This window comes from Rhinichthys klamathensis, unplaced genomic scaffold, assembly GCF_029890125.1.
Source record: "Rhinichthys klamathensis goyatoka isolate OS25496 unplaced genomic scaffold, OSU_Roscu_1.1 h1tg000006l_1, whole genome shotgun sequence".
NCBI classification, from domain to species: Eukaryota; Metazoa; Chordata; class Actinopteri; order Cypriniformes; family Leuciscidae; genus Rhinichthys; species Rhinichthys klamathensis.
Genome location: NW_026606559.1, coordinates 4,520,776 through 4,540,819, shown reverse-complemented (window position 1 = coordinate 4,540,819; position 20,044 = coordinate 4,520,776).

The window sequence follows — 20,044 nt, the reverse complement described above, 5'->3', positions numbered from 1 at the left end:
CACACCCCATAGCAAAATATAGCTTCCCCCTGTCTGACATATGATCATCTCATGCTTCCATGCTATCTATAGTTTCCCTCATGCGTTCAACTCATGCTTTTGAAACTCCATAAGATAATACAACTGATTATGAATATTAATAAAGAATAATAATACAGATACATAATATTTAATAATGAAATAATATTAAAAGATGAAATTTTGAATCTTCACAAGGAACATATTTCTGGCCAAAAGATCCTTGATCTTGAACTTCTATACATACTCTTTCTGATGCTTCATGAGAAATAAATTAGAATGTATAGTGTTAATCTTTAAGGACTCTTTGGGCAGTAATATGTTCAGTAGGTCAAAAATGAAATTCTTTATTGCTGATTTAACATCAGAAGGAGTCACGGAGTATGTATAGAAAGTTCAAGTTTCGAGTACTCTTTGGCAAAAAAAAATTTCAGCAGGTCAAAAATGGACTTTTGTCAGGCTGATATAACATCAGAAGAATTTAATCTCAGTGTATAGTGTTAATCTTCAAGGACTCTTTGGTCAGAAATATGTTCAGTAGGTCAAATATGGATTTATGTATGGCTGATTTCAAATATGGTCATATTTCGAGGTCAAATATGAACTTCTGAATGGCTGATTTAACATCAGAATGAGTCCCTAAGTTTAAATCGTTTAAAAACCATTTGAGGACTCTTTGACCAGAATTAAGTTCAATAGGTTCAATATGGAAGTTAAGTTCAGAAGTTAAGTTCAATATGGACTTCTATATGGACTTCTATATGGCTTATGAAGCACCAGAAGAAGTCTATGACTATGTATTGAAAGTTAAAAATCGAGGATTCTTTGGCCAGAAATATGTTCAGTAGGTCAAATATGAACTTCTGTATTTCTGACGTAACATCAGAAGGAGTCAGCAAGTATGTATATAAAGTTCAAGTTTCGAGTGCTCTTTGGCCAGAAAAAGGTTCAGTAGGTCAAATATGAACTTCTGAATGGCTGATTTAACATCAGAATGAGTCTCTAAGTTTAAATCGTTTAAAAAACATTTGAGGACCCTTTGACCAGAATTAAGTTCAATAGGTCAAATATGAACTTCTGTATTGCTGACGTAACATCAGAAGGAGTCAACGTATAGATTATTCAAGCTTCGAGTACTCTTTGTCTAGAAATATGTTTAGTAGTTGACTGCCGTCTGGCTGATATAACATCAGAACAAATCAATCTGAATGTATAGTAAGTTAATCTTTAAGGAATCTTTGGCCAGTAGGTCAAATGTGGACTTTTGTCAGGCTGATATAACATCAAAAGGAGTCAATATGTATTACTTTAGCCAAAAGTATGTTCAGTTGTTCAAACAGGAACCTCTGTATTGCTGATTTAACATCAGAAAGAGTCAACAAGTATGTATAGAAAGTTCAAGTTTCGAGTACTCTTTGGCCAGAAATATGTGTAGTAGTTCAAATTTTGACTGACGTCTGGCTAATATAACATTGGAAGAAATCAATTTGAATGTATAGTAAGTTAATCTTTAAGGAGTCTCTGGCCAGAATATGTTCAGTTGGTCAAATGTGGACTTTTGTATGGATAATGTAAAATCAAAAGGAGTCAATATGTAAGGAAAGCTAATGTTCAAAGACTCTTGGGCTAAAAGTATGTTCATTAGATCAAAAAGGAACCTCTGTATGGCTGATTTAACATCAGAAGGAGTCAACGAGTGATATATAGAAAGTTCAAGTTTCGTTCTTTGGACACATTTTTTTTCAGTAGGTCAAATATGGACTTTTGTCAGGCTGATATAACATCAGAAACATTCAATCTCAATTTATAGTGTTACTGTTTAATGACTCTTTGGTCAGAAATATGTTCAGTAGGTTTTAACATCAGTCTGTAAGTTTATATAGTTTAAAACCATTTGAGGACCCTTTGACCAGAATTAAGTTCAATAGGTCAGATATGGACTTCTATATGGACTTCTATGTGGTTTTTGAAGCACCAGAAGAAGTCAATGACTATGTATAGAAAGTTAAAAATCAAGGATTCTTTGGCCAGAAATATGTTCAGTAGGTCAAATATGAACTGCTGTATTGCTGACGTAACATCAGAAGGAGTCAACGTATAGATTATTCAAGTTTCGAGCACTCTTTGGCTAGAAATATGTTTAGTAGTACAAATTTTGACTGCCGTCTGGCTGATATAACATCAGAAACAAATCAATCTGAGTCTATAGTAAGTTAATCTTTAAGGAATCTTTGGCCAGACATATGTTCAGTAGGTCAAATGTGGACTTTTGTCAGGCTGATATAACATCAAAAGGAGTCAATATGTATGGAAAGCTAATGTTCAAAGACTCCTTGGCCAAAAGTATGTTCAGTTGTTCAAACAGGAACCTCTGTATTGCTGATTTAACATCAGAAAGAGTCAACAAGTATGTATGGAAAGTTCAAGTTTCGAGTACTCTTTGGCCAGAAATATGTGTAGTAGTTCAAATTTTGACTGACGTCTGGCTGATATAACATTGGAAGAAATCAATTTGAATGTATAGTAAGTTAATCTTTAAGAAGTCTCTGGCCAGAAATATGTTCAGTAGGTCAGATGTGGACTTTTGTATGGCTAATGCAACATCAAAAGGAGTCATTATGTATAGAAACCTAATGTTCAAACTGACTCTTTGTCCAAAAGTATGTTCAGTAGTTCAAAAAGGAACCTCTGTATTGCTGATTTAACATCAGAAGGAGTCTATAAGATTATATAATTTAAAACCTTTGAGGACCCTTTTACCACAAATAAGTTCAATAGGTCAGATATGGATTTCTGTATTGCTGACGTAACATCAGAAGAGTCAACGTATAGAAAGTTCAAGTTTAAGTTTAGTAGTTCAAATTTAACTGCCGTCTGGTTGATATCAGAACAAATCAATCTGAATGTATAGTAAGTTAATCTTAAAGGAATCTTTTGTCAGAAATATGTTCAGAAGGTCAGCTAATGTTCAAAGACTCTTGGGCTAAAAGTATGTTAATTTTATCAAAAAGGAACCTCTGTATGGCTGATTTAACATCAGAAGGAGTCATGCATAGAAAGTTCAAGTTTCGAGTACTCTTTGGACAAATTATTTTTCAATAGGTAAAATATGGACTTTTGTCAAGCTGATATAACATCAAAAGAATTCAATCTCAATGAGTGTTAATGTTTAATGACTCTTTGGTCAGAAAAATGTTCAGTAGGTTTTAACATCAGAATGAGTCTCTAAGTTTACATAGTTTAAAACCCTTTGAGGACCCTTTGACCAGAATTAAGTTCAAAAGGTCAGATATGGACTTCTATATGGCTTATGAAGCCCCAGAAGAAGTCTATGACTATGTATAGAAAGTTAAAAATCGAGGATTCTTTATATGTTCAGTAGGTCAAATGTGAACTGCTGTATTGCTGACCTAACATCAGAAGGAGTCAACGTATAGATTATTCAAATTTTGAGTACTGCCAGTTCAAATTTTGACTGTCGTCTGGCTCTCTGGCTGATATATCATCAGAATAAGATTCTGTAAATGTATAGAAAGTACATAATCGAGGACTTTCTTTGCATTGAAAAGTTCAATACAACAACTAATTGATTCCATTTTGTATTGAATTTATGAGAACATATGCATTACAATGTATACCAGAACTACCGGTAACTCCTTTCAATAAGCATTTAAGTGATAACATAGTGCTTTTGCATTTGCTTGAATAAAAGATCTAACTTATCCTCTGTGCAAAGAAAACACAACACATTCAATTGAGTATTGAAGGAAAATCATTGCATTAGTTTTTGCTTTAAAATTGCAATGTACTACTCATTCCGCTGGATCAAACATTTTGCCTTGAAGAATATCATATAAGTATCATTGTATATCATTGTATTCCAGGACTGACTCATTTGGTTGTGCAACGAAGAGATAACATAAGTGCTGTTGCATTGCATTGCATTGCACAAATGATCTAACATTGCACATTGAAGAATAACATATAAGCTAATCATTTACCATATGCAATGAAAACTGCAAAAATTGCATTGCACAAGCTATCTAAGAATTAGCGTTAAGCAGCATATTAAGCAAAACACGTTGCATTTCAATACATGCCAAAACTAACTAATTAATTTGTGCATTAAAGAGATAACATGAGTGCTCTTGCACTGCATTGCACAAACGATCTAACGATGTGCATTGAAGAATAACATATAAGCTATGTGCTTGGTGCATTTCAATGCATACCAAGAACTGACTTATTCGGTTTTGCAACGAAAAGATAAACTGTGCTGTTGCATTGCATTGCAGAAACGATCTTACTTTGTGCATTGAAAAATAATATATATAATATAAATAACATGAGCTTGTTACATTGCATTGCATACCAGAGCTAACTCATTGCGTTGTGCTTTGAGGATAACATTTGTGTTGTTGCATTGCATTGCAAAAAAAAAATCTAAATTCCATTACAATAAATACAATAACAAACCCATTCATTTTGTGCAACGAAGCGATAACATATGTGCTGTTGCTTGCATTGCACAAAACGATCTAATATTGCACATTGAAGAATAACATATAAGCTATGCACTTGTTGCATTGCATACCAGAACTAACTCATTGCGTTGTGCTTTGAGGAGATAACGTGTGCCGTTGCATTGCATTGCAAAAAAAAAATCTAAATTATTTCTCTATGCAATGAAAACCACAACATATGTTCTTTCGGATTGCAATGCATACTACAACAAACATTCATTTCTGCATTGAAGGGAAATTATTGCATTAGCTCTTGCACTACAATGCATAAAATGACCTCATACCTCTTGTGCAACGAAGAGATAACATAGCGTTAATTAAAGAATTAGTGTTAAGCAGCATTTAAGCAAAACACATGTTGCATTTCAATACATGCCAAAACAAACATTCATTTGTGCATTAAAGATATAACATGAGTGCTCTTGCACTGCATTGCAAAAACAGTCTAACGATGTGCATTGAAGAATAACATATTAGCTATGTGCTTGGTGTGTTTCAATGTATACCAGAACTGACTCATTCGGTTGTGCAACGAAGAGATAACATAAGTGCTGTTCATTGCATTGGTCAAACGATCTAACATTGCGCATTGAAGAATAACATATAAGCTATGCACTCTTGCATTGCCTTGCATACCAGAACTAACTCATTGCGTTGTAATTTGAGGAGACAAAATTTGTGGATTGCATTTTTTTTGCATTGCATTGCAAAAAAAAAAATTCCTCTATTCAATGAAAACCACAACATATATTCTTTCGCATTGCAATGCATTGAATTAAGTATATACAACAAACTTGCATTGAAGGGAAATTATCACATTAGCTGTTGCATTAACTACCTCATACCTCTTGTGCATTAAAGAGTGCTATTGCGTTGCATTGCACAAACGATCTAACGATATGCATTGAAGAATGTCATATAAGCTATGTGCTGAGTGCATTTAAATGCATACAAGAACTGACTCATTCGGTTGTGCAACAAAGAGATAACATGAGTGCTCTTGCACTGCATTGCACAAACGATGTAACGATGTGCATAACTTATTAGCTATGTGCTTGGTGTGTTTTAATGCATACCAGAACTGACTCATTCGGTTGTGCAACGAAGAGATAATATAAGTGCTGTTACATTGAATTGCACAAACGATCTAACATTGTGCATTGAAGAATATTATATTCGCTATGTGCTTAGTGCATTTAAATGCATAGAACTGACTCATTCGGTTGTGCAACGAAGAGATAATATAAGTGCTGTTGCATTGAATTGCACAAACGATCTAACATTGTGCATTGAAGAATATTATATTCGCTATGTGCTTATTGCATTTAAATGCATAGAACTGACTCATTCGGTTGTGCAACGAAGAGATAACATGACTCATTCCTTTGTGCATTAAAGAGATAACATGAGTGCTCTTGCACTGCATTGCACAAACGATCTTACGATGTGCATAACATATTAGCTATGTGCTCGGTGTGTTTTAATGCATACCAGAACTGACTCATTCGGTTGTGCAACGAAGAGATAATATAAGTGCTGTTGCATTGAATTGCACAAACGATCTAACATTGTGCATCGAAGAATATTATATTCGCTATGTGCTTAGTGCATTTAAATGCATAGAACTGACTCATTCGGTTGTGCAACGAAGAGATAACATGACTCATTCCTTTGTGCATTAAAGAGATAACATGAGTGCTCTTGCACTGCAGTGCACATACGATCTAACGATGTGCATAACACATTAGCTATGTGTGTTTTAATGCATACCAGAACTGACTCATTCGGTTGTGCAACGAAGACATGAGTACTAACTTCTTCCTTTGTGCATTAAAGAGATAACATGAGTGCTCTTGCACTGCATTGCACAAACGATCTAACGATGTGCATAACACATTAGCTATGTGTGTTTTAATGCATACCAGAACTGACTCATTCGGTTGTGCAACGAAGAGATAATATAAGTGCTGTTGCATTGAATTGCACAAACGATCTAACATTGTGCATCGAAGAATATTATATTCGCTATGTGCTTAGTGCATTTAAATGCATAGAACTGACTCATTCGGTTGTGCAACGAAGAGATAACATGACTCATTCCTTTGTGCATTAAAGGGATAACATGAGTGCTCTTGCACTGCAGTGTACATACGATCTAACGATGTGCATAACATATTAAGCTATGTGCATGGTGTGTTTTAATGCATATACCAGAACTGACTCATTTGGTTGTGCAACGAAGATATAATATAAGTGCTGTTGCATTGAATTGCACAAACGATCTAACATTGTGCATTGAAGAGTATTATATTCGCTATGTGCTTAGTGCATTTAAATGCATACCGGAACTGACTCATTCAGTTGTGCAAAGAAGAGATAATATAAGTGATGTTGCATTGCTTTGTACAAACGATCTAACATTGTGCATTGAAGAAAATCATATAAGCTATGTGCTTAGTGCATTTAAAAGCATACCAGAACTGACTCATTCGGTTGTGCAACGAAGATATAACATAAGTACCAACTCATTTCTTTGTGCATTAAAGAGATAACATGAGTGCTCTTGCACTGCATTGCATAACGATGTGCATAACATATTAGCAATGTGCTTGGTGTGTTTTAATGCATACCAGAACTGACTCGTTCGGTTGTGCAACGAAGATATAACATAAGTACTAACTCATTCCTTTGTGCATGAAAGAGATAACATGATTGCTCTTGCACTGCATTGCACTAACGATCTAACGATGTGCATAACATATTAGCTATGTTCTTGGTGTGTTTTAATGCATACCAGAACTGACTCATTCGGTTGTGCAACGAAGAGATAACATAAGTGCGGTTGCATTGCATTGCACAACAATCTAACATTGTGCATTGAAGAATATCATGTAAGCTATGTGCTTAGTGCATTTAAATGCATACCAGAACTGACTCATTCGGTTGTGCAACGAAGATATAACATAAGTACTAACTCATTCCTTTGTGCATGAAAGAGATAACATGAGTGCTCTTGCACTGCATTGCACAACCGATCTAACGATGTGCATAACATATTAGCTATGTTCTTGGTGTGTTTTAATGCATACCAGAACTGACTCATTCGGTTGGTGCAACGAAGCGATAACATAAGGGCGGTTGCATTGCATTGCACAAACAATCTAACATTGTGCATTGAAGAATATCATGTAAGCTATGTGCTTAGTGCATTTAAATGCATACCAGAACTGACTCATTCGGTTGTGCAACGAAGATATAACAGAAGTACTAACTCATTCCTTTGTGCATTAAAGAGATAACATGAGTGCTCTTGCACTGCATTGCATAACGATGTGCATAACATATTATATATACATAGCATAACATATATAACATAGCAATGTGCTTGGTGTGTTTTAATGCATACCAGAAATGACTCATTCAGTTGTGCAACGAAGAGATAATATAAGTGCTGTTGCATTGCTTTGCACAAACGATCTAACATTGTGCATTGAAGAATAACATATAAGACTGTTGCATTGCATTGCATACCAGAACGTTGTACTTTGAGAAAATTAAATTTGTGCTGTTGCATTGAAAATTAAATTTGTGCTGTTGAATTGTTGCATGCAAAAAATATTCCTCTATGCAATGAAAATCACAACATATGTTCTTTCGCATTGCAATGCATACTACAACAAACTTGCATTGAAGGGAAATGATCGCATTAGCCCTTGCATTACAATGCATAGAATAACATAGGAGTTAACATAGGAGTTGCATTACATTGCACAAGGGATCTAAGATTTAGCGTTGAAAAATAACATATAATGTAGCACACATGTTGCATTTCAATGCGTGCCAGAACTAACTCGTTGTGCATTGTAGAAGAAGAGATAACCTAAGTGCTGCTGCATTGCATTGAATCTATTTGATATATATACAACATATATCAAATACATTTATCATTGAATTTATATAACGCGCTTGTTGCGTTGTGCTTTGAGATGATATTTGAGTTTTTGCATTGCATTGCAAAAAAATCTAAATTAACTACTCTATGCAATGAAAACACATAACATATGTGCTTTCGCTTTACACGACTAACATTTGTGTATTAAATGGAAATCATTGAAAAACCTATTCCATTGCAATGAACACAATAACAAACCCATTCAGTTTGTGTAAGGAAGCGATAACATATGTGCATTGCATTACACAAACGATCTAACATTGCGCATTGAAGAATAACATATAAGCTATGCACTTGTTGCAGTGCATTGCATACCAGAACTAACTCATTGGTGCTTTGAGGAGATATAATTTGTGCTGTTTCAGTACATTGCATAAAATCTAAATTATTTCTCTATGCAAAGAAAACCACAATACATGTTCTTTTTTGCATTGAAGGGAAATTATTGCATTAGCTCTTGCATTAACAATGCGCAGAATAACTACCTCATAACTCTTGTTCAACGAAGAGATAACATAGGAGTTGTATTGCATTGCAAAGGCGATCCAAGAATTAGCGTTGAAGAATAACATTTATATGTTATTCTTCAAGCACATGTTGCGAAGCACATGTTGCATTTCAAAGCATGCCAGAACTCTGTGCATTAAAGAGATAACATGAGTGCTGTTGCACTGCATCGCACAAACGATCTGACGATGTCCAATGAAGAATTCCACATCGGAATGAATTATTTCTTGTACACAGCTTATATGTTATTCTTCAATGCACAATGTTTGATCTTGTGTGCACAGCAGATATGTTAATCTCGTCGTTGCAGAATGGAATGGGTTACCTATTGTGTGCAGTGTAAAGCAACGGCTAAAGCAATGATTTCTATACATTCTCGTAGACTCCCTTTGACTCATTCCTGTTCCTGAAGTGACAACTTCAACCATCAAGAGTCCATGAACATTATGTTACTATACATACAAATTGACGTTTTGTGATGTTAAATCAGCCAGAAGTCCATATTTGACATATTGATAATTTTGTTGGCCAAAGGGTCCTCATAGACTTCTTCTCATGAAAACATCAGCTAAACAGCTGTCAATATGTCACCCTCTGAATACATTTTTGGCAGAGTACTTGAACATTAACTTTCTATACATATTGACTCCTTTTGATGTGAAATCCAAAAGTCCATTTTTGACCTAGTGATTATATTTCTAACCAGAGTCAATGAACATTAACTCCACTATATATACACACTGACTTGTCGTAATATTATATAAGGAAGACTATAGTCCATATTTGACCTACTGAACATATTACTTGAAAAAGAGTCCTCAAAATGTTTTTTACTATAATAAACTTAAAGACTCCTTTTAATGTTAAATCAGCCAATATTTGACCCAAAGAACATATTTCTGGCCAAAGAACCCTCGATCTTGAACTTTCTTATACATGCTCATATGTAGACTCTTTCTGATGCTTCATAAACAATAGAGAAGTCCATATCTGACCTATTGAACTTATTTCTGGTCAAAGGGTCCTCAAAAGTTTTTAAACTATATACATTTATAGACTCCTTCTGATGTTGAATCAGCCATACAGAGAACTACTGAACATACTTTTGGCCAAAGAGTTTTTTAACATTAAATTGCCGAACATAATTGACTTTTGATGATACATTAGCCATAAAAAAAAGTGCATTTTTGACCTACTAAACATATTTCTGGCCAAAGATTCCTTAAAGATTAACTTAATATACATTCAGATTTATTTTTTCTGATGTTACTTCAGCCAGACGGCAGTCAAAATTTGAACTACTAAACATTTCTTGTCGAAGAGTATTTGAAACTTGAAATTTCTATACATTCTTGTTGTCTCCTTCCGATATTACCTCAGCCATACAGAAGTTCATTTTTGACCCAAGGAACCTATTTCTGGCTAAAGAGGCCTTAAGCTTTAACATTCTATACTTACTCATAGACTCCTGATTCTTCATTAGCCATTTAGAAGTCTGACCTTTTGAACTTATTTTTGAGCAAAGGGTCCTCAAAAGGTTTTAAACTATGTAAACTTATAGACTCCTTCTGATGTTAAATCAGGAATACAGAGGTTCCTTTTTGAACTACTGAACACACTTTTGGCCATAGAGTCTTTGAACATTAACTTTCTATACATTTTGACTCCTTTTGATGTTACATAATCCATACAAAAGTCCACATCTGACCGACTGAACAAATTTCTGGCAAAAGATTCCTTAAACATGAACTTACTATACGTTCAGATTGATTTCCTCTGATGTATTATCAGCCAGACGGCAGTCAAAATTTGAACTACTAAAACATATTTCTGGCCAAAGAGAAACTTGAACTTTCTATACAAACTTGTTGACTCCTAAAGACATAAAAAAGTTCATATTTGACCCAAAGAACATATTTTTGGCCAGTGTCCTCAATCTTGAACTTTCTATATATTCTTATAGACTCCTTCTGATTATTCATAAGCCATTTAGTCCATATCTGACCGATTGAACTTATTTCTGGTCAAAGGGTCCTCAAATCGTTTAAATTATATACATTTAGAGACTCTTTCTGATGTTAAGTCAGCCATACAGAATTCCAAATTTGAGCTACTGAACATATTACTGCCCAAAGAGTCCTTAAAGTTTAACACTATACATTAAGATTGATTCCTTTTGATGTTATATCAGCCAGACGGCAGTCAAAATTTGAACTACTAAATATATTTCTGGCCAATGAGTATTCGTAACTTGATGCATTCTTGTTGTCTCATTCCGATATTACGTCAGCCATACAGAAGTTCATTTTTGACCCAAGGAACATATTTCTTGCCAGAGAATCCTCGATCTAGAACTTTCTATACATACTCATAGATAAATGCTTCAAAAGCCATTTACAAGCCCATATCAGAACTTTTGAACTTATTTCCGGACAAAATGGCATTTGAGGATTCAAATGGTTTTAAACTATATAAACTTAGAGACTCCTTCTGATGTTAAATCAGCCAATACAGAGGTTACTTATTTGAACTACTAAAACATATTTCTGGCCAAAGAGTAATAGAAACTTTTTTTTTACTATACAAGCTTGTTGACTCCTTCTGATGTCACGTTAAGCATACAGAAATTCATATTTGACCCAAGGAACATATTTCTGGCCAAAGAATCCTCGATTTGAAACTTTCTATACATGCTTATAGACTCCTTCTGATGTTTCATAAGCCACATAGAAGTCCATATCTGACCTATTGAACTTATTACCGGACAAAGGGTGGTCAAATGGTTTTAAACTATATCAACTTAGAGACTCCTTCTGATGTTAAATCAGCCATGAAGAGGTTCCTTTTTGAACTACTGAACATACTTTTGGCCAAAGAGTCTTTGAACATTAAATTCCATACATATTGACTCCTTTTGATGTTAGATTGTCCATACAAAAGTCCACATCTGACCAACAGAACATATTACTGGCCAAAAAGTATTTGAAACTTGAACTTTCTATACAAACTTGTTAACTCCTTCTGATGTCACGTCAGACATACAGAAGTTCATATTTTTGGCTAAAGAATCCCCAATCTAGAACTTTTATATACATACGCATGGACTCCTTCTGATGCTCCATAAGCCATATAGAAGTCCATATCTGACCTATTGAACTTATTACCGGACAAAGGGTGGTCAAATGGTTTTAAACTATATAAACTTAGAGACTCCTTGTGATGTTTAATCAGCCACTCAGAGGTTCCTTTTTGAACTAATGAACATACTTTTGGGCAAAGAGTCTTTTAACATTAAATTGCCATACATACTGACTTTTGATGTTACATAATCCACACAAAAGTCCACATCTGACCTACTGAACAAATTTCTGGCAAAAGATTCCTTAAATATGAACTTACTATAGATTCAGATTTATTTCTTCCTATGTCATATCAGCCAGACGGGAGTCAAAATTTTAACTACTGAGAGAAATTTCTGGCCAAGGGGTACTCGAAACTTGAACTTTCTATACAAACTTGTTGACTCCTTCTGATGTCACGTTAGGCATACAGAAGTTCATATTTGACCCAAGGAACATATTTCTGGCCAAAGTGTCCTCAATCTTGAACTTTCTATACATACTCATAGACTCCTTCATAAGCCATTTAGAAGTCCATATCTGACCTTTTGAACTTATTACCGGACAAAGGGTCCTCAAAAGTTTTTAAACTATATTAACTTATAGACTCCTTCTGATGTTAAATCAGCCATACAGATGTTCCTTTTTGAACTACTGAACATACTTTTGGCCAAAGAGTCTTTGAACATAATTTTTTTATACATATTGACCCTTTTTGATGATACATTAGCCATACAAAAGTCCACATTTAACCTACTGAAAATGTTTCTGGCCAAAGAATATGTTCAACTTATAGACAAAGAATACTATACATTCAGATTGATTTCTTCTGATGACATATCAGCCAGACGGCAGTCAAATTTTGAAACTAATGAAACATATTTTGGGCCGAAGAGTATTTGAAACTTGAACTTTCAATACAAACTTGTTGACTCCTTCAGATGTCACATTAGCCATACAGAAGTTCATTTTTGACCATATCTGACCTCTTGAACTTGTTGATGTTAAATCAGCCATACAGAGGTTCCTTTTTTGAACTACTGAACATACTTTTGGGCAAAGTTTTGGGCAAAGAGTCTTTGAACTTTAAATGGCCATACATATTGACTCCTTTTGATGTTACATTATCCATACAAACGTCCACATCTGACCTACTGAACAAATTTCTGGCCAAAGATTCATTAAAGATGAACTTACTATACATTCAGATTGAATTATTCTGATGTTATATCAGCCAGACGGCAGTCAAAATTTGAACTACTAAAACATATTTCTGGCCAAAGAGAACGTCTCAGGTTACTACTGTAACCATAGTTCCCTGAGAAAGGGAACGAGACGATGCGTCACTTGACGCCTTGGGAACGCCCCCAGCGTGAATGCGTCTGAGCATCAATGTCAACTAGTCCAATGGAAAGAATGAGCGTCACGGGCGGGTGACGTCATGACCAGGAAGGGATAAAGGCTCACCCGGTGAAACGCGGCATTAGCTTCAAAAAGTCGAAGCAAGCCGATCACAGGGAAGCAGGAAGTATGGCAGGGTGACGCATCGTCTCGTTCCCTTTCTCAGGGAACTATGGTTACAGTAGTAACCTGAGACGTTCCCTTTCGAGGGAACTCGCGATGCGTCACTTGACGCCTTGGGAACGAGAATACCCAAAACGCCAGAATTCCAAGTACCTGAGTGTCAGTCTGTTGGAACTAAGCACCTGAGAACCTGGGGCAGCATCCAGGTCCAAACTGTAAAACCTGACGAATGTGAGCGGTGAAGACCAGCCTGCCGCATCACAAACGTCTTGGAGAGAAACCCCAAATAACAAGGCTTTAGAGGCCGCCATACCCCTCGTTGAGTGAGCTCTGACCACCAAGGGACACGGATGGTCAGAGTACTCGTATGCAAGTGAAATAGCCTCGACTATCCACTTACTAACCGTCTGTTTAGAAGCAGGAAGACCCTTCTTAGGTGATCCAAAGCAAATAAATAACTGGTCGGACTTCCTCATTGAAGATGTCCGATGAACATAAGTATCCAGTGCTCGCACTGGACACAAGAGGTTCAGCCTTTCCTGGTCCGCAGATGTAAAAGGAGGACAGAAACCTGCAGCACAATAGGCCTCGGAATAATGGTAGGCACCTTTGGAACATATCCATGTTTCGGGTAAGAATGCCTTGGTCATCCCCGGTGCACTCAAGGCAGGTGGGGACCGAAAGGGCCTGAAGGTCTGACTCTAATAGGGACGAAATAGCTAGCAGAAAATAGTCTTAAAAGAAAGGAACTTCTCTGAGACCAAATCTAAGGGCTCGAAGGGAGCCCCAGATAGGCCTTCTAGAACTATTGCAAGGTCCCAAGCCAGCACCCTAGTGCAAGTTGCAGGCCTCAGCCTCAAAGTGCCACGAAGGAAACTAGTGATCAGGGGGTCTCGACCCAAAAATGTACTACCCACCAGGGCGTGGAAAGCCGCAATGGCCGCCACGTATACCTTAAGCGTAGAAGGACATAGACCTGATACAAAGCGTTCTTGCAGAAACTCGAATACTGTGTTTACTGAACAGTTAACCGGATCCCACTGACGCTGCTAACACCAAGAAGTGAAAAACTCTCGAAATAGTGAATATAGTTTCCTCGTAGCGGGAGCACTGGAGCTTAGAATGGTCTCAACAACCTCGGTTGAGAGACCACTCTCTATGAGTTGGGCCCCCTCAGAGGCCAAACCCACAGTTTCCAAATCCCCTGCCGGGGGTGCAATATTGCATCCCCTGCCTGAGACGGAAGGTCTCTCCTGATCGGGACCTCCAAGGGAGGTCCGTCGAGGAGAAAAATTAGGTCCGCAAACCAAATTCAGCTCGGCCAGGGTGGTGCTACTAAATAGGCTTATTCCATCCTGGCGGAATCACTCCAGAACTCCTGGGAGCAGAGCAACAGGGGGAAATGCGTACAGACGTAGCCTCAGCCACGTCTGCACCATAGCAACCAGCCCCGTGGGGACTGGTTGAGTGAGGGATAACCAAAGTGGACAGTGCGTCGTATGCTGAGACGAGAACAAATCCACTTCTGCCTGGCCATAAAACTCCCATATTTGCTCCACCGCCTCGGGGTGGAGTCCCCTGGCCTCAGCCCCTGCCTCGACAGGGTGTCTGCTCCAATATTCTGGCCCCCCTGGAATATACACTGCCCTCAGACAGCGTAATTTCCTGAGGGACCAAAATAATAGGCCACCACCGTGTTGTCTGTGGGTCAAGAACCAGAGTTTCCTCCACATAACCAAGGCGCGGGGATACTGCCGCGTGATCTTGATCGTACGGAGTGGGTTTCCCCTCAGGGAGAACCCTCTGGTCCTGAGCCACCACTGTAAAGGTCTCACGTACAGCAGGTCAAAGGGTATCACATTGAACGCTGCTGCCCTGAGGCCTAACAGTCACTGTTTCAGAACAACACATGATGGCCCCTCAGGTCTGGGAGGAGATGTCTCAACGCATTGAAGACGACCATCATCTCTAGGCAATTCATGTGCCAAGCGAGATGATGACTCCTCCCAAGCCCTGAGCTGAGCGGCCTTCCAATACCGCTCCCCAGCCGGTGAGGGAAGCATCTGTCGAGATAGCAACTCGATGGCAAAGAGCTCCCAACACCGAACCCTGGGTTAAGAACCAGTGTTTCCTCCATATAACCAAGGCACGAAGGCACGGCCGCGTGATCTTGATCATACGAAGTGGGTTTCCCCTCGGGGAGAACCCTCTGGTCCTGCGCCACCACTGCAAAGGTCTCATGTACAGCAGGCCAAAAGGTATCCCGTTGGACGCTACTGCCACAAGACCCAACAGTCTCTCGAACTGTTTTACAGTGCGTGACTGGCCTAGCTTTAGCTCTATGGTGGCTGTCAGGATAGCAGCTACACGAACGGGCAATAGATTGGCCCGCATCGTCACTGAATCCCATACCACACCAAGGAAAGTGGTTCTCTGTACTGGAGAAAGAACACTCTTCTTGGCATTGAGCCTCAACCCCAACATCTGCATATGAGCGAGAACGACACCTCGGTGCCGAACCGCTAACTGTTCTGATTCCGCTAGAATCAGCCAGTCATCTATGCAATTCAGAATGCGTATACACTGCAGCCTGGCGGGGCCAGAGCTGCGTCTATACACTTCGTGAACGTGCGGGGTGATAGAGCTAGACCGAAAGGAAGTGCCTGATACTGGTGTTCTTTGCCCCAAAGAAAACCTCAGGAACCTCCTGTGCTGAGGGAGGATGGAGATATGGAAGTATACGTCTTTTAGATCTATCGTGACAAACCAGTCCTCGGATCTGATTTGAGTCACGATCTGTTTGAGTGTCAGCATCTTGGACTTGAGTTCCAGCACCAAACACTCCAACAGACGAAGATCTAGAATGTGACGCTGCTCTCCATCCTTTTTTGGAACAATGAGATAACGACTGTAAAGACCCGACGCAATGTCGGGTGAGTACACCTGCTCTATAGCTTTCTTTGCTAACAGGGCCTTTACCCCTTGCTCCATTACCAGAGAGATTACCATTACCCATAGAGATATATTTGGCAGAAGCTTCCACGCTGCCAGAAAATCTACCAAGGGAACCAGCCCCTCGAGGCTGGCCTCTGGTGTAATAAAGACAGCCAGTTCGGGGACCTGAAACATACTGGCAGGAACCACCCGAACTGACTGTTTTCGAACCCCCCTCAGAGGGCGCGAGTCCGACGCAACGTCGAGTTGACGCTGCGCCAGAAGCTCGCTGGAGAACGCTGCGCCCCGAAGCACCAAGGGTGGCGGGGTTGGCAGAACGGTCCCCTGAGGGCACAGAGATGGAAAGGGCACCGTATAATGAGGTGTACACCATTCCACCCCGGTTGGGGCTGCCCTCACCGGTCTGACGCCGTGGCGCCAGACCTTTTCTTTTGAGCCGCAGCCTTCTCAGCATGAAGAACGGTCCTCGGATCCGGCTTCTGCTTTGAAGGCTTTGGCTGCTGTGTTGTGTATGAGAAACTAGCCGGCTGGAGCTGCTCACGCCCAGCAGCCCCAGTGGGTTGGACATAGCGAGGGAGAGATTATCTTGTATCTTTCTCCATGATTCCCATCAAATTGAGCCAGAGGTGTCTCTCAGTGACCACATTTATTTGGCTGCCATCCCTGAGAGATAAATCTGAGGCCCGACGGAGTTCTCAAACCCCATCGGGCCAAACTCCCTCACTTCTGTCCAAATACCACAGCAGGTCAGCCTGATATGCTTGCAGCACTGCTATAGTGTGCAAGCAGGCTCGTGCTAGACCCACTGCCATATATGCTTTTCCCACTAGAAAAAAAAAAAAAAATAGTTTTCTTTAATGGTTTAGTGAGAGAAGCCGACGCCTTCAGGGACGATACTGAACCGGGAGACATAGCTCGCAAGTGTCTGTACTACCCGGGGTATTGTCCCATAGCCATACTCTCTTAACCCCCAAATATCTGAATATACGTGAATGTGGGGCTAAAAAATGAGTAAGGCTTTTTCCATGATCTAGACAGCTCGCTGTGCAGATCGGGAAAAATGGAAGGCCCCGTGATGGAGGTGGAAAAATAGAGGGAAGGAAACTCGTTCAATTTATTTTAAGGACGAGTGCCCCCTTATTTCTGCTGGCCATTAAATATTTAATTTATCTACAGCCTTAGTAAACACCTCCACCAGCTTATCATTATATATATATATTTTTTATATACATACTTTATACATATACACTTTATTTCATATATAATATGTAAACTATCATATATATATATATATATATATAGGCTATATATAATTCTCATACGCTGGGGAAGAGATGGCAAATCCACTTCCCCCATGATTGTGTACACTTTCAATGCCCAGCACATCTACCTCCTCGGAGGTAGAGCACTGAAGCATTGATTTCTCTCCCCGGGCGGAAGAGACCGCAGCGCGGGCTTCCGAGACCGGAGAGAGAGCACTGGATCACTCGTGGAAAGGGAGGAGATAAGATCCGCGGACCCGTCTCCAACCCCGTAACGAGATCCTATTCGCGATCCACAGGAATGCATTCTCCGCGCTGCCTCGGCAGACGCGTGTCCTGCACCCCGAGGATCGCGAGCCTGGCCACTTTCCTCGAAAAGTGACAGGCGGGAGTGGAGCATGCGAAGCGAAAGCTTCTCACAATGTTGCAATCAGCCCCCTCGGAGGCTGATACCGCATGCTCCACTCCCAAACAAACTACACAAAGCTCGTGTGTGTCCCCACCCGTTAAATAACGCGGGCAGGGAGAAGCACAGAGTTTGTAAAGTTGTTTCGCCATAACTCTTCCCAATAATATCGTAACAGACAACAATAAATAGACAGAGACAGAGTAACACAGATCGCTTGCTGAGACGCAGAAGCTAATGCCGCGTTTCACCGGGTGAGCCTTTATCCCTTCCTGGTCATGACGTCACCCGCCCGTGACGCTCATTCTTTCCATTGGACTAGTTGACATTGATGCTCAGACGCATTCACGCTGGGGGCGTTCCCAAGGCGTCAAGTGACGCATCGCGAGTTCCCTCGAAAGGGAACTAGAAACTTGAACTTTCTATACATACTCGTTGACACCTTCTGATGTTGAATCAGCCATACAGAGAACTACTGAACATACTTTTGGCCAAAGAGTTTTTTAACATTAAATTGCCGAACATAATTGAGCCATACAGATGTTCCTTTTTGAATACAAATTAATACAGAAGTTCATTTTTGACCCAAGGAACATATTCCTTGCCAAGGAATCCTCGATAGAACTTTCTATACACATTCTTAGATTTAGAAGCCCATATCTGACCATTTGAACTTATTTCTGGTCAAAGGGTCCTCAAAAGTTTTTAAACTATATCAACGTATAGACTCCTTCTGATGTTAAATCAGCCATTTTTGAACTACTGAACAAACTTTTAGACAAAAAGTCTTTGAACATTAATTTTTTATACATATTGACCCCTTTTGATGATACATTAGCCATACAAAAGTCCACATTTAACCTACAGAAAATGTTTCTGGCCAAAGATTCCTTAAAGATTAACACTATATATTCAGATTGATTTCTTCTAAAGTCATATCAGCCAGACGGCAGTCAAATTTTGAAACTAATGAACATATTTCTGGCCGAAGAGTATTCGAAACTTGAACTTTCAATATAAACTTGTTGACTCCTTCAGATGTCACGTTAGGCAGAAGTTCATTTTTGACCCAAGGAACATATTTCTTGCCAAAGAATCCTCGATCTAGAACTTTCTATACACACTCATAGACTCCATCTGATGCTTCATAAAAGCCATTTAGAAGCCCATATCTGACCTTTTAAACTTATTTCTGGTCCTCAAAAGTTTTTAAACTATATCAACTTATAGACTCCTTCTGATGTTAAATCAGCCATACAGAGGTTCCATTTTGACCTACTGAACATACTTTTGGCCTACTTTTGAGTCTTTCAAACATTACATTTCCATACATATTGACTCCTTTTGATGTTATATTATCCATACAAAAGTCCACGTTTGACCTACTGAACATATTTCTGGCCAAAGATTCCATAAAGATGAACTTACTATAATTAAATGTCCATACATATTGACTCCTTTTGATGTCATATTATCCATACAAAAGTCCACGTTTGACCTACTGAACATATTTCTGGCCAAAGATTCCATAAAGATGAACTTACTATAATTAAATGTCCATACATATTGACTCCTTTTGATGTCATATTATCCATACAAAAGTCCACGTTTGACCTACTGAACCTATTTCTGGCCAAAGATTCCATAAAGATGAACTTACTATTCAGATTGATTTCTTCTGATGTTGTATCAGCCAGACGGCACTCCTTTAAGGAATCTTTAAAGAATCTTTCTGATGCTTCATAAGCCATATATAAGTCCATATCTGACATATTGAA